Here is a 15,687-nt window from a genome sequence, read left to right as displayed (position 1 = left end):
AGATTGTTTGTGTTAAATCCCTGAACTCCTGCCATACACTAGAAACCTGTGGACAGTCCCACAGACAATGCCAGAGGTCTGCTCCGGGTAGCTGACATGTAGGGCAATGTGTGAGGTAAGGTGGGGGTGGTGGGGTCCTATGCCATTTGAAGGCATAAGTCGCTTTATGCACTATTTGCCAATGAAGGAGTAGAGTTACCTACTGCCAATACACGTTCCTTCATTGAAACCTGTAAATCTGACTCCTCTATGTGAGAGGACCGTTTTATGAGTGCCTTTGCAGCTGCTCCCTTGAACGCTACATCCCTGATGGTTGCGTAGTGTAATGAAAGGTTATAGTGAGTAGCAGTGGCACCCATCAGCCTGTTGAAGTTGTTTCCTTTTTCCACGACAGCATACCAAGGCACTAAAGAATGAACCAAACTGCTTGTACAACCAATGATGGACAGCATACCAAGGCACTAAAGAATGAACCAAACTGATTGTACAACCAATGATGGACAGCAGGCAGATCATACTTGGCTCTGAAATCCTCCCATCGTAAGACAACTCCACTGGTGCTGTCCAAAAGATTATATAAGGTGATAATATTTTTGGCAACCCACAGTCTACTAGCCGGGTTGTGGGTACAATGGTGCAGAGCGGGTGTATGCCACAATTGGAAAAACTTAGACACCAGGGCAATCCACACAATTTGTGCACTGCTTTCCAAGTATCCAATGTGTCACTAAATAAAACATTTTTCCGAATGGTGGGGGATACATCTTTGTACGGAAGATGGAATAATGTCTGCAATGAGCCCAAGGGGCATAGGCTCAAAAAATAGGCAGTGTTATGAACCCAGTCCCGTATATTTCGAAGGAGTGCTGAAAGATTGTACCATCTTACATTTGGCACCTGCAACCCTCCATCCTGTCGCCCCAAACATAAGCTGTCATAGGCCACCCTAGGGCATTTGCCTGACCATATACATTTCGTGAAGCTCCCATGAATCCTTTTTACATCTGTGTGTCGTAGAAGTAGGGGTATTGGGGGAGATTTATCAAAACCTGTCCATAGGATAAGTTGCCCAGTTGCCCATAGAAACCAATCAGCTTGCTTCTTTGATTTTATACAAGGCCTCTGCAAAAGGAAAGAAGCGATATGATTGGTCGCTATGTGCAACTGGGCAACTTTTCCTTTACACAGGTTTTGATAAATATACCCCATTGTCAATAGTGGATATAGTAGTTTGGGCAAAGTCAATCATTTTGATGAGATATACCCTACCAGGGAGTGAGTGCCAGCGCAAGAGTTCCTTTTCTATCTTAGCAATCAGGGGAGGATAGTTTAGATTTTATAACAAAACAGGAGACTCACATTATGCTAAATTATTTCTTTACTGAATTGGTAGCAGCAAACAAAGAGTTAATAAACAGTTAACAAGAAAAAAGTTGAAGCAGTACATTGGGGGAGATTTATCAAAACCTGTGCAAAGGAAAGTTGCTGTGTTGCCCATAGCAACCAATCAGATCACTTCTTTCATTTTGCAGAGGCCTTTTTAAAAATGAAAGAAGCGATCTGATTGGTTGCTATGGGCAACTGGACAACTTTTCCACTGGACAGGTTTTTGATATTCCCCAATTAAGTCTAGTATTTAATCAGTAATGGTACAGTTCAGGTGAATATAAGGACCCCTCAGGTGAAGCCCTTCCTCTTTCTTTGCTGCTAATGGTTAAGATAAGTACAGTATTTTTGCTCTATGGGGGAGATTTATCAAGACCTGTGTAGAGGATAAGTTGCCCAGTTGCCCATAGCAACCAATCAGATCCCTTCTTTCATTTTTAACAAGGCCTCTGCAAAATGAAAGAAGCGATCTGATTGGTTGCTATGGGCAGCTGGGCAACTTTTCCACTGGGAAGGTTTTGATAAATCTACCCCTATGTGTATATATATATATATATATATATATATATATATATATATATATAATTTTCATTATATATATTCCCTTATTGTTTTAATTTATTTTCTCAGTATATATATATATATATATATATATATATATATATATAGTAAATTTGAGTAGCTGTATTAGTCCAGTGATGCAGATGCAAATCATAAAATGTTGCAGTATCTTGTAATACCTTTTATATTGGACTAACAGCATTTTGTAGAGACAAGCTTTCCGGATTCTTCCCTTTATCAAGTCCAAAGCAAATCTAAGCTCGCAAGCAGAAGACACAGGTTACATCTCACAAATATGCAGGGGTTAAGACAATAGATGTGGAGAATTCACACTAAGATGGGCCATAAATTGTTCTGTTATGGGAACATAGACTGAATAGATAAGGATGAGAAAAAGGGGAAGGGAGGGGGGAGCAGGGGAGAGACTGGAGCAGGACATAGTTAGATGCAAAAGAGAACACAGTGCAGGTTATAAGAGAATATAGTACAGCACAGGTTATATGAAATTTTGAGAATGAGATAAGAAGCTCAAATCCACATTAAGTCCCCTGTTTTTCGAGTCAAAAAACAGTATCATTTTGGCTTCAAATGTCTTTCTCTCTTGTGTGTTTTTGAAGTTCCCTCTCAGTATCTTGATTGTAAGATCATGTATGGAGTGGCCTGATTGGGTAAAATGATGTCCAACTGGGGTGCAGTAGTCATTTTCTTTATGGCGGTTGATGGAATGTCTGTGTAGATTCATCCTTTCGTTGAGTTTCTGGCTGGTTTCCCCAATATAGCATCCCATGTCACACTTGGTGCATTGTATCATGTAGACCACATTTGGGGATGTGCAGGAGTATAGTCCCCTAATGTTATATGTCTTGTTGTTGTGGGTGGCTTCCATCTTGGTGCAGATATGTTAGCAGAGTTTACAGCGGGGTTTGGTGCAGGCTTTGGTACCATTCTCTGTGTCTGTTCTTTCTGTAGGTAATTTTCTGTAGGTAAATTGTGTGGTTGTCTGAAGGCCAAGATGGGAGGTTCAGGGAAGATTTCTTTTAGCATCTCATCTTCCGCCAATATCGGCTGTAGGTCCTTGATAATTTTTCGTATTTCTTCAAGGGCCGGTTTGTATGTGGCTACCAGTGGTACTTTTTCTTATCCTTATCTATTCAGTCTATGTTCCCATAACAGGACAATTTATGGCCCATCTTAGTGTGAATTCTCCACATCTATTGTCTTAACCCCTGCATATTTGTGAGATGTAACCTGTGTCTTCTATTTGCGAGCTTAGATTTGCTTTGGACTTGATAAAGGGAGGAATCCCGAAAGCTTGTCTCTACAAAATGCTGTTAGTTCAATAAAAAAGGTATTACAAGATACTGCAACATTTTATGATTTGCATATATATATATATATATATATATATATATATATATATTTAATCCCTTGTCAATTTCTATAAATTTTCACCCTTTTCATTCCTATTTTCTCTCATATATATGGTATATATTTCTATTCTTAACTACTTTCTTTTCATATATTTTTCCCTGTAAGGCTGGGTTCACACTACGTTTTCTCCCATACGGGAGCGCATACGGCAGGGGGGAGCTAAAACCTCGCGCTCCCGTATGCCTTCGTATGCGCTCCTGTATGTCATTCATTTCAATGACCCGGCTGGAGTGAAACGTTCGGTCCGGTCGGCTCATTTTTGCGCCGTATGCGCTTTAACAACCGGACCTAAAACCGTGGTTGACCACAGTTTTAGGTACGGTTGTAAAAATGAGCCGACCGGACCGAACGTTTCACTCCGGCCGGCTCATTGAAATGAATGACATACGGGAGCGCATACGAAGGCATACGGGAGCGCGAGGTTTTAGCTCCCCCCTGCCGTATGCGCTCCCGTATGGGAGAAAACGTAGTGTGAACCCAGCCTTACTGTGTTTTTAAAATTCATTATCCCATTGTACAATTACCTCAGACACAACACTGTGGTGTCCCTGCTTCCTGCGCTTGGGCTGGTGATTAGCTACATGCGTTCAAATCACCTCAGATACAGGCAGCTCCACACTAAAAATCACCTCAGACACAGGCAGCTCCACACTCAAATCACCTCAGACACAGGCAGCTCCACACTCAAATCACCTCAGACACAGGCAGCTCCACACTCAAATCACCTCAGACACAGGCAGCTCCACACTCAAATCACCTCAGACACAGGCAGCTCCACACTCAAATCACCTCAGACACAGGCAGCTCCACACTCAAATCACCTCAGACACAGGCAGCTCCACACTCAAATCACCTCAGACACAGGCAGCTCCACACTCAAATCACCTCAGACACAGGCAGCTCCACACTCAAATCACCTCAGACACAGGCATCAATTTCCTGACACATAACTGATTCTCCTGTCAGTTGGTTACCTCACAGCTTTGGCAGCCAGAGCTTTAAAGGGGTACTCCGGTGGTTAAGATTTTTGGCTATATTGCTTTTAATGTTCATGTTTTTTGCAATTGACATGTATTATATGTTTGTGTAGCATGTGTCTTTTTTTCTTACCTGTTTGTGGCCCAGGAAGTTCTGTAGTTCTGTGTTGGATCCCTGACTGTTGTCCACAGGTTAGGATTAGGCTGTGGACAAGATGTCATGTTTTTTTTTTTTCACTGTTCTTTCAGAACTGCATGACAAAGATAGGCCACACCCCCGGATCTCCCCCTCCTGGAGGACACAGGTGCGCATGAGAGCAAGAAGCTCCTACACAGCTCCTCATCTCCCCCTCCCCCTGCTTTGTCTTGTGAGGACGCAGATCTGCACTGAAAGAAGACAAGAAGATGTATGTGAAGGGGAGGAAGTGTTTTGTGAAGGGATAACAAGGTGCACAGCTGGGGATGTATAGACTGCAGGGGAATAAATCTCGGACTGGGGATGATTTCTGTGTGTGAAGGATAGAGGGGGGGGGGACTCCTGAATGACACATGCTGGGAGTTGTAGTCCCTGTTTTGTGTGTGCATGCTAGGGTCTACAAACCAGTCTGCCTACAGCTGTATCAAAACTACAACTCCCAGCATGCCTGTACAGACTTTGGGCATGCTGGGAGTTGTAGTTTTGCAACAGCTGGAGGCACACTGGTTGGGAAACACTGTCCTAGCCTATTCAGCATACACATCATGTTACACCAGTGTTTCCAAACCAGTGTGCCTCCAGCTGTTGTAAAACTACAACTCCTAGCATTCCCTGACAGCCGTTGAGTATGTTGGGAGTTGTAGTTTTGCAACAGCTGGAGGCACACTGATTGGGAAACACTGGCCTAGCCTATTCAGTATATTACAAACAAAGTGCATTGTTTCCCAAGTACAACTCCCAGCATGCCCAGACAGCTTTTGGCTGTCCAGGCATGCTGGTAGTAGTACTTTTGCAACACCTGGAGGCACCCTGGTTGGGAAACACTGGTGTATGCCCTACAGAGGCAGCATGCTGGTGTTATACCACAGACTGAAGACTCCTGAATGACACATGCTGGGAGTTGTAGTCCCTTTTGTGTGTGTATGCCAGTGTATCCCAACCAAGGCCGATTATATTAGTGTGCTGTGTATATGGGGGCCGACCGGGAAAATAGTAGGGTGGGTAAAGGGCAGAACAAAAAAAAAAAAAAGGAGCCGCCCCAAACCAGCAAGGCATGTGGCATGCTGGGATTTGTAGTTTTCAGCACAGCAAGAAACAGGAAATGGAAGCAAAGATAGGAAAACAAAGTGGGGGATAAAAAGACAACAAAGAACGGAAATGGAGTTGCCTAAACAACAAGAATAGAAATGAAACAAAACAAATAGGGTAAGTCAAAATTGGAAAAACACGTTGACCACCGGAGTACCCCTTTAACCCTTCAGGACGGAGCCCATTTTGGCCTTAAGGACCGGAGCGTTTTTTTGCACATCTGACCACTGTCACTTTAAACATTAATAACTCTGGGATGCTTTTAGTTATCATTCTGATTCCGAGATTGTTTTTTCGTGACATATTCTACTTTAACATAGTGGTAAATTTTTGTCGATATTTGCATCCTTTCTTGGTGAAAAATCCGTAAATTTGATGAAAAATTTGAAAATTTAGCATTTTTCTAACTTTGAAGCTCTCTGCTTGTAAGGAAAATGGATATTACGAATACATTTTTTTTTGGTTCACATATACAATATGTCTACTTTATGTTTGCATCATAAAATTGACGTGTTTTTACTTTTGGAAGACACCAGAGGGCTTCAAAGTTCAGCAGCAATTTTCCGATTTTTCACAAAATTTTCAAACTCAGTATTTTTCAGGGACCAGTTCAGGTTTGAAGTGGATTTGAAGGGTCTTCATATTAGAAATACCCCATAAATGACCCCATTATAAAAACTACACCCCCCAAAGTATTCAAAATGACATTCAGTCAGCGTTTTAACCCTTTAGGTGTTTCACACGAATAGCAGCAAAGTGAAGGAGAAAATTCACAATCTTCATTTTTTACACTCACATGTTCTTGTAGACCCAATTTTTGAATTTTTACAAGGGGTAAAAGAACAAAATTTTTACTTGTATTTGTAGCCCAATTTCTCTCGAGTAAGCACATACCTCATATGTCTATGTAAAGTGTTCGGCGGGCGCAGTAGAGGGCTCAGAAGGGAAGGAGCGACAAGGGGATTTTGGAGAGTACGTTTTTCTGAAATGGTTTTTGGGGGGCATGTTACCTTTAGGAAGCCCTTATGGTGCCAGAACAGCAAAAAAAAACCACATGGCATACCATTTTGGAAACTAGACCCCTCGGGGAATGTAACATGGGATAAAGTGAACCTTAATACCCCACAGGTGTTTCACGACTTTTGCAAATGTAAAAAAAAAATAAAAAATTTTACCTAAAATGCTTGTTTTCCCAAAAAATTTTTATTTTTAAAAAGGGTAATAGCAGAAAATACCCCTAAAAATTTGAAGCCCAATTTCTCCCGATTCAGAAAACACCCCATATGGGGGTGAAAAGTGCTCTGCTGGCGCACTACAGGTCTCAGAAGAGGAGTCACATTTGGCTTTTTGAACGCAAATTTTTCTCTGGGGGTATGCCGCATTTAGGAAGCCCCTATGGTGCCAGGACAGCAAAAAAAAACCCACATGGCATACCATTTTGGAAACTAGACCCCTCGGGGAACGTAACAAGGGGTTAAGTGAACCTTTATACCCCACAGGTGTTTCACGACTTTTGCATATGTAAAAAAAATAATTTTTTTTTTACCTAAAATGCTTGTTTTCCCAAATATTTTACATTTTTAAAAAGGGTAAAAGCAGAAAATACCCCCCAAAATTTGTAACCCAATTTCTCCTGAGTACGGCGATACCCCATATGTGACCCTAAACTGTTGCCTTGAAATACGACAGGGCTCCAAAGTGAGAGCGCCATGCGCATTTGAGACCTAAATTAGGGATTGCATAGGGGTATTCTACGCCAGTGATTCCCAAACAGGGTGCCTCCAGCTGTTGCAAAACTCCCAGCATGCCTGGACAGTCAACGGCTGTCCGACAATACTGGGAGTTGTTTTGCAACAGCTGGAGGCTCCGTTCTGGAAACAGTGGCGTACCAGACGTTTTTCATTTTTATTGGGGAGGGGAGGGGGGCTGTGTAGGGGTATGTGTATATGTAGTGTTTTTTACTTTTTATTTTATTTTTTGTGTTAGTGTAGTGTAGTGTTTTTAGGGTACAGTCGCACGGGCGGGGGGTTCACAGTAGTTTCTCGCTGGCAATTTGAGCTGCAGCAGAAAGTTTGCGGCAGCTCAAATTTGCAGCCAGATACTTACTGTAATCCTCCGCCCATGTGAGTGTACCCTGTACGTTCACATTGGGGGGGGACATCCAGCTGTTGCATAACTACAACTCCCAGCATGCCCGTTGGCTGTCGGTGACTGCTGAGAGTTGCAGTTTTGCAACAACTGTAGGCACACTGGTTATGTATCACTGAGTTTGTGACCTAACTCAGTGTTTCACAACCAGTGTGCCTCCAGCTGTTGCAAAACTACAACTCCCAGCATGTACGGTGCATGGTGTACGGTGACTGCTGAGAGTTGTAGTTTGCAACAGCTGGAGGCACACCGGTCGTGAAACACTGAGTTAGGTAAGAAAAAACTCTGAGTTTCACAACCAGTGTGCCTTCAGCTGTTGCAAAACTACAACTCTCAGCAGTCACCGACAGCCAACGGGCATGCTGGGAGTTGTAGTTATGCAACCAGCAGATGCACCACTACAACTCCCAGCATGCACTTTAGCTGTTTGTGCAAGCTGGGAGTTGTAGTTAGACAACAGCTGAAGGTACACTTTTCCATAGAAAGGAATGTGCCTCCAGCTGTTGCAAAACCATAAGTCCCAGCATGCCCATAAGGGCATGCTGGGAGTTGTGGTGATCTGCCTCCTGCTGTTGCATAACTACAGCTCCCAGCATGCCCTTTTTGCATGCTGGGAGCTGTTGCTAAGCAACAGCAGGAGGCTGTCACTCACCTCCAACGATCCTCGCCGCACAGGTCAGTCCCTCGTCGTCCCTCGCCGCCGCAGCTGCTCCTGGGGCCCCGATCCCAACAGGGGCGCCGGGGATCGGGGTCCCCAGCACCCGGGGTGCACGTCCCGCACCCGCTCACGTCCTCCGGAAGAGGGGCGGAGCGGGTGCGGGAGTGACACCCGCAGCAGGCGCCCTGATTGGTCGGCCGGTAATCCGGCCGACGAATCAGGGCGATCGTGAGGTGGCACCAGTGCCACCTCACCCCTGCAGGCTCTGGCTGTTCGGGGCCGTCAGAGACGGCCCCGAACAGCCAGTAATTCCGGGTCATCGGGTCACTGGAGACCCGATTGACCCGGAATCGCCGCAGATCGCTGGACTGAATTGTCCAGCGATCTGCGGCGATCGCCGACATGGGGGGGCATAATGACCCCCCTGGGCGATATGCCGGGATGCCTGCTGAACGATTTCAGCAGGCATCCGGCTCCGGTCCCCAACCGGCTAGCGGTGGGGGCCGGAATTCCCACGGGCGTATGGATACGCCCTCGGTCCTTAAGGACTCGGGATTCAGGGCGTATCCATACGCCCTATGTCCTGAAGAGGTTAAGTCAAGGTTCAGCTCCATTAAAAGACTGATGCCATCTAGTGTTTATTTCAGATAACTACATTCAATATACAGTATTATAGCAATTCATTATGTTCAGATTCCTTTTCTTCAATTCATACTACTATTGTCATTAATTTAATAATAAATATATTAACCCCTTAAGGACGCAGCCCTTTTTCACCTTAAGGACTGAGCCCTTTTTCGCAATTCTGACCACCGTCGCTTTACGAATTAATAACTCGAAAACGCTTTTACCGAATATTATGTTTTTTCGTGACATATTCTACTTTATTTTGGTGGTAAATTTTCGGCGTTACTTGCATCCTTTTTTGGTGAAAAATCCCAAAATTTCATGAAAATTTTGAAAATGTAGCATTTTTCTAACTTTGAAGCTCTCTACTTGTAAGGAAAATGGATATTCCCAATACATTTTATTTTTATTCATAAATACAATATGTCCACTTTATGTTGGCATCATAAAATGGACATATTTTAGCTTTTTGAAAACATTTGAGGGCTTCAAAGTAGAGCAGCAATTTTCAAAAATTTCATGAAAATTGCTAAATCTGAAGGGACAGATGTTACAGAACTACAACTCCCAGCATGCCTGGGCAGTCTAGGCATGCTGAGAGTTGTAGTTTGGAAACATCTGGAGGGCTACCGTTTGGGCACCACTGTAACAGTGGTCTCCAAACTGTGACCCTCAAGATGTTGCAAAACTACAACTCCCAGCATGCCCAGACAGCCTTCGGCTGTCTGGGCATGCTGGGAGTTGCAGTTTGGCCTTCCTAGTGGTTGCCACAGTAAAGATAACTTTACTTTCACTTTCAGCTCCCACCACCGTAGTTTCCCTACTTGTGCCTGTCTCCAGCGATCATCTGGAGTCCCCAGGCATCTTCTCCTCCAGGTACCGGCCTCCATCTTCTCCCCACGTTCCCCACGACATGCAGGGGTGGGCAGAACGGGGGGTTGCCATGGCAACCCACTGTCCTGCACTGCCATTGGTCAGAATCAGTTCTGACCAATGGCAGGGGATAGGTGGAGATCGCAGCACTGTGACCTCGCTCCTAGCCCTCAGGATGATCGGGGCTGTCACTGACAGCTCCGATCATCCCTATTTTCCGGGTGATCGGGTCACCAGAGACCCGATCAGCCCGGAATAACAGAAAATCGTATGTCTGAATTGACATGCGATTTTCTGCGATCGCCGACATGGGGGGGCGATGTGCCGGGATGCCTACTGAATGATTTCAGCATGCATCCCGGTCCGGTCCCCAACCGGCTAGCGGCAGGGACCGGAATTCACACGGGCGTATGCATACGCCCCACGTCCTTAAGGACTCCTGAAGAGGTTAATAGCTGAAGTCAATAAGTAAATAAATAATTAATTTACTAATAAATTATAAATAGGACTAATAAATTAATAATTATTTTAAAAATGAATTCATATTTATTCATTAACTATTAATTATATATACATATTTACAATTACTATACAATTCTATTTATCCTTAATTTATTATTTTATTTCCTATATTTTCTCTCATATATATTTTTTTCTATTCATACATGGAGAATGAGGAAACAACTAAAATATCTGACACTCATAGTTTTGATATTATAGATGAAAATCTATTATAGCCTATGGTGGACCAGACGGTCAATAAATATTTCATGGTTCCGCTCAAATGGGTCCAGCCACACCCTCTGAGTTGTTTTGGTCTGCAGAGGACTCCACCTCTCACATGGCAGGTGGATTTGAACAGGGTAAAGCTACCCAAAAATGTCACCTCATTACCACTCCTTATGCTGCCAAACAAAAGAGAATGGCATCACAAGCAGGAGATCAGGTTTCTATAAAGGCTTTATCTAAAGCTCAATTCAACAGGTTTCTAAGTTACCTCATAGACCCTCGGCCCCAGAGCAAGTATACCATAAGCAGGCAGCTAAGGCCTCTACCCAGAGAAAGCCTACCTCCTTCCATACTAGGCCCTTATAGATCCTCGGCCCCAGGGGAAGTATACCATAAGTGGGCATATAAGGCCTCTTACAAAGAGAAAGCCTACCTCCTTCCCTACTTAACCTGTTCATTCCTCCTCTGATGAGGCTGATATTTCGGACCCAATCACAATATGAGGACATTTCTGAGGAAGGAGATGATATATTGGGTGACGAATCCTCTGGTCTTGTCATTCTGGATAGTTTGAGAAATCCATACTTTGACCCGGGTGAGATTATTCCCCATCCACAGAAACCTCTTGACAAACTGGCCAGGAACAAAGTAAAATTGGAGTGCCCTAGATCCTATTGACCTATCTACTCTTGAAGGTTGGGCACAATGTGCTTTTTGCATGTTTGGAAATGCCAATGCCTCTTTATGTATGTAGCAGAAGCAATCCACTCTAATGAAACTGGACCCGCAATTAATCCATTTGGCATCTTCAGACTCTACCCTGTCTGCTGATAATTATCTGTTTGGGAACTCATACATTGAAGATATAAACAAATATGTCAGACAACCATACAGAGGCCTTCCCTCACCTAGACCAGATACCTTCTCTTTACCACAGGTTTCTTATCAACCAACCCCCTTCTTTCAAAGCATAGGGCGTCCATGGAGGGCCAGGGGCCATAGAGGCTTCTAATGATCCATATTCTTCTCAAATACCTGTAGGAGGGAGAATAGCACATTTTTTCCATGTCTGGTCCAAGATAACTTCAGACACTTGAATTTTGAACACAGTTCTAGGATATCAAACAGCATTTATTTGTCCAACTGTTCAAACTCAAGTACCTCAACCATTGATATTTTCCAAATCAAATCACAACCTCGTTCAAAAAAAATAAAATCAAAGAACTGTATTCCAAAGGTGCCATAATTCCAGTACCCTTCAATACTCCAGGTTTTCTGAGCAATCTATTCTTGGTGAAAAAGAAAGACAGAGGTCACAGGCCAGTAATCAACTTAAACATTTAAAAAATGTCCTTTACCATAATTTCAAGATGGAGGGAATACATCTTTTATGAGATCTATTATTACAAAATGACTGGCTGGCCAAGATAGACCTCAAAGATGCCTATTTCACGGTGCCTATACACCCTATGTCTCTACCATACCTCCTGATTTTATGGGAAGGTCAAAGTGGCAATTCGCCAGCCTGCCATTCGGTCAATCCTCAGCACCTTGGTGCTTTAAAAAATTATTGAAATCAGTAATCGCTATTTTGAGGGCTCAAGGAGTTCATCTTATAATATATTTGGACGATATTCTCATCATGGCCGATTCTTTAAATCTCATTCATCTTCAGTCCATCTTACTTTAGATACCAAAGAAGAACTTCTATAGTGGCTTCATTATATCCAAGCTTGGAACGGCACAGCCAACTTCAGTCCAGTTCTGGATATGATCATAGAATCGAATGCCAGTCGTCTGGGTTGGGGTGCTCACTGCAGTTCTTCTTTCCACAGGAGGAAAATGATCCGAAGAAGAATCCCTTCTTCATATCAATTGTTTAGAACTTTTGGCGGGTTCTTTTGCCCTCAAGAGTTTTGTCAAAGACAAGTCACATTGTTGTATTCTATTGCCACTGCCTGTGGCACAATACATTAATCGACTAGTAAGTACCAAATCAAAAATGTTAGCCAATATCTCAAAATATTGTTGGCACTTTTGTTTAAATCAAAACTTTATTTTGAAAGCAGAATACCTCCCAGGTTTGTCCAACTCCATAGCAGACTGGAGCTCTTGTTTCATAATCGACAACAGCGATTGGAGACTAGATCCTCTTATTTTCAATCAACTCAATTCTCTCTGGGGTCCCCTAGACTTTTTCACATCCTGTCTAAATCGCCAACTGCCACAATTCTTCAGTTGGTATCCTGACCCAGAATCTTTCGGCACAGATGCATTACTTTGGCCATCAGAGACCCTTTATGCATTTCCACTATTTGCATTAATTCCAAGAATTCTTCTATTACCAAATTACAGAAATCGACGATTGTCTCGATAACCCCTCTTTGGCCGACCCAATCTTGGTTCTCTCAGATTCTGGGAATGTCTATAGATTTTCCTTGCATGATACCAATACATCAATCCATCCTATTAGATCTGTCAGGGAATGATTTTGTCACACCAATTGTCTCTAGTAGCCTGGTTCATCTCAGGTCATTAGAACCTGATTTCGATCTTTCACAGTCAGCTAGAGATATCCTTATGGAAAAGCCTGGAAAATTTGGTCTAATTGGTGCATACAATGGGATTTGGATCCCATACATGCATCTATAACTCAAGTCATCAATTTCCTTTCAGATTCTTTTGGTGTGGGTAAAGCTATCATTCTATTAATGTATATCGTTCAGCCATCTCTCTTTACTATGCACAGTGCACGCTTTACCGTTAGGAAAACACCCTGTAATGTGCAAGTTATTGATAGGTATTAAATATAGAAGACTCCCTGCTCCTAGATATCAATCTAATTGGGATGTCACGGTAGTCTTAAATTTGATCAATTCATGGGGAGATAATGATTCCATACGATTAAAATTATTATCTTATAAACTCACAATGTTATCATATCTCATTTCTTTTAAGAGTCTCAAATGTTAGAGCTTTAGATATTTCTCACAGATGATTTTCCCCTCAAAGAGTTATATTTTTCCATAATTAAACAAACTAAGACTAACCTTCGCACAGTTTTTACCAATCGTTTTTACCCAGAAAATGTATGTTTGTTGCTTGAAATTTTATGAACTAAACACGGAAACTCTTAGGAGTCACTCAACTTCTCAATGACTTATCTCCTTTTGCAGATCTCATTTACCGGTATCTTCTCCAACTTTAGCTAGGTGGATCAGACAAGTCATGTCTCTAGTAGGTATCAATACTTCTGTTTTTGGGGCCCATTCAACTAGAAGTGCCATGTCCACTAAAGTTAGACAAGCAGGAGGCTCTTTGGCAGATATATTGAAAGCTGCTTATTAGTCATCAGAATCCACATTCAAAACTTGTTATTTTAGACCCACGCGTTTTTATGTCTTTATTTTAACTTTAGATTAATTGATTGTATATATTTTCATTAATGTATAAGCTTTAAACAGGCATAATGTGAGTCTCCTGTCTTGTTATAAAATTAGTTCCAGTTCTGTTCATTCTGTTTTCAACACGAGAACTTCAACTTTATATTAATCTCATCTACCACTTCATCAAAGAAAGAGGAGGGGCTTCACCTGATGGGTCCTTGTATTCACCTGGACTGTACCATTACTGATTAAATACTAGACTTAATGTACTGCTTCAACTTTTTTTCTTGTCAACTGTTTGTTAACTCTTTGTTTGCTGCTACCAATTCAGTAAAGAAAAAATTTAGCATAATGTGAGTCTCCTGTCTTTAATAAAATCTATATTTTCCATCACCAAGGGTAGGAAAATCTCCAATTATACGACGATAAAGGTGTACGGCCTATATTAAAGGGGTACTCCGTTGGAAAACTTTTTTTTTTTAACCCCTTGAGGACTTAAGACAATTTTATTTTTACGTTTTAGTTTTTTCCTCCTCCCCTTCAAAAAATCATAACTCTTTTATATTTTCATCCACAGACTAGTATGAGGGCTTGTTTTTTGCGCGACCAGTTGTCCGTTGCAATGCCATCACTCACTTTACCATAAAATGTATGGCGCAACCAAAAAAATACTATTTGTGTGGGGAAATTAACCCCTTAAGGACACAGGGTGTAGCCATATGCCCCCGTTTCCAAGTCCTTAAGGACACTGGTGCCACCTCACGATCGCCCTGATTCATCAGCCGGTTTACCGGCCGACCAATCAGGGCACTTGCTGCGGGTGTCACTCCCGCAACCCGCTCCGCCCCTCTTCCGGAGGACGTGAGCGGGTGTGGGAAGAAGACCCCGGGAGCTGGGGACCCCGATCCCCGGCGTCAATGTTGGGATCAGGCCCCAGGAGCGGCGGCGGCGAGGGACTGACCTGTGTCCCGGAGCAGCAGTAGGAGGTGAGTGACAGCCTCCTGATGTTGCTTAGCAACAGCTCCCAGCATGCAAAAAGGGCATGCTGGGAGCTGTAGTTATGCAACAGCAGGAGGCAGACCACCACAACTCCCAGCATTCCCTTATGGGCATGCTGGGACTTATAGTTGTGCAACAGCTGGAGGCACATTTTTTCTATGGAAAAGTGTACCTTCAGCTGTTGTATAACTACAACTCCCACCTTGCACAAACAGCTAAAGTGCATGCTGGGAGTTGTAGTGGTGCATCTGCTGGTTGCATAACTACAACTCCCAGCATGCCCATTGGCTGTCGGTGACTGCTGAGAGTTGTAGTTTTGCAACAGCTGGAGGCATACTGGTTGTGAAACTCAGAGTTAAGTAGCAAACCAGTGTGTCTCCAGCTGTTGCATAAATACAATCCCCAGCCAAAGTAGTATGCCTCCAGCTGTTGCATAACTACAAGTCCCAGCATGCCCTTCCGCTGTCATACATGCTGGGGGTTGTAGCTTTTGCAACAGCTGAAGGTACACTGGTTGCAGAACACTGAGTTTGTTACCAAACACAACCAGTGTGCCTCCAGCTGTTGCAAAACTACAACTCCCAGCATGCACTGATAGACCGTACATGCTGGGAATTGTAGTTTTGC

The 15,687-nt window shown here is 43.1% G+C and overlaps 1 long non-coding RNA gene across 1 annotated transcript; it reads left to right on the top strand.

The window, feature by feature from the left end:
• Positions 1–388: 388 nt before the first annotated feature.
• LOC130367920 (uncharacterized) lies at positions 389–14,366 on the top strand. Its single transcript, XR_008892216.1, has 4 exons — positions 389–581; positions 4,605–4,660; positions 13,852–13,912; positions 14,176–14,366. It is a non-coding gene; the product is annotated as an uncharacterized LOC130367920 (long non-coding RNA).
• The last annotated feature ends 1,321 nt before the right edge of the window (positions 14,367–15,687 follow it).

Source organism: Hyla sarda, chromosome 1 (assembly GCF_029499605.1).
Source record: "Hyla sarda isolate aHylSar1 chromosome 1, aHylSar1.hap1, whole genome shotgun sequence".
Lineage (NCBI taxonomy): Eukaryota > Metazoa > Chordata > Amphibia > Anura > Hylidae > Hyla > Hyla sarda.
This window is presented reverse-complemented; position numbering and strand designations above follow the sequence as displayed.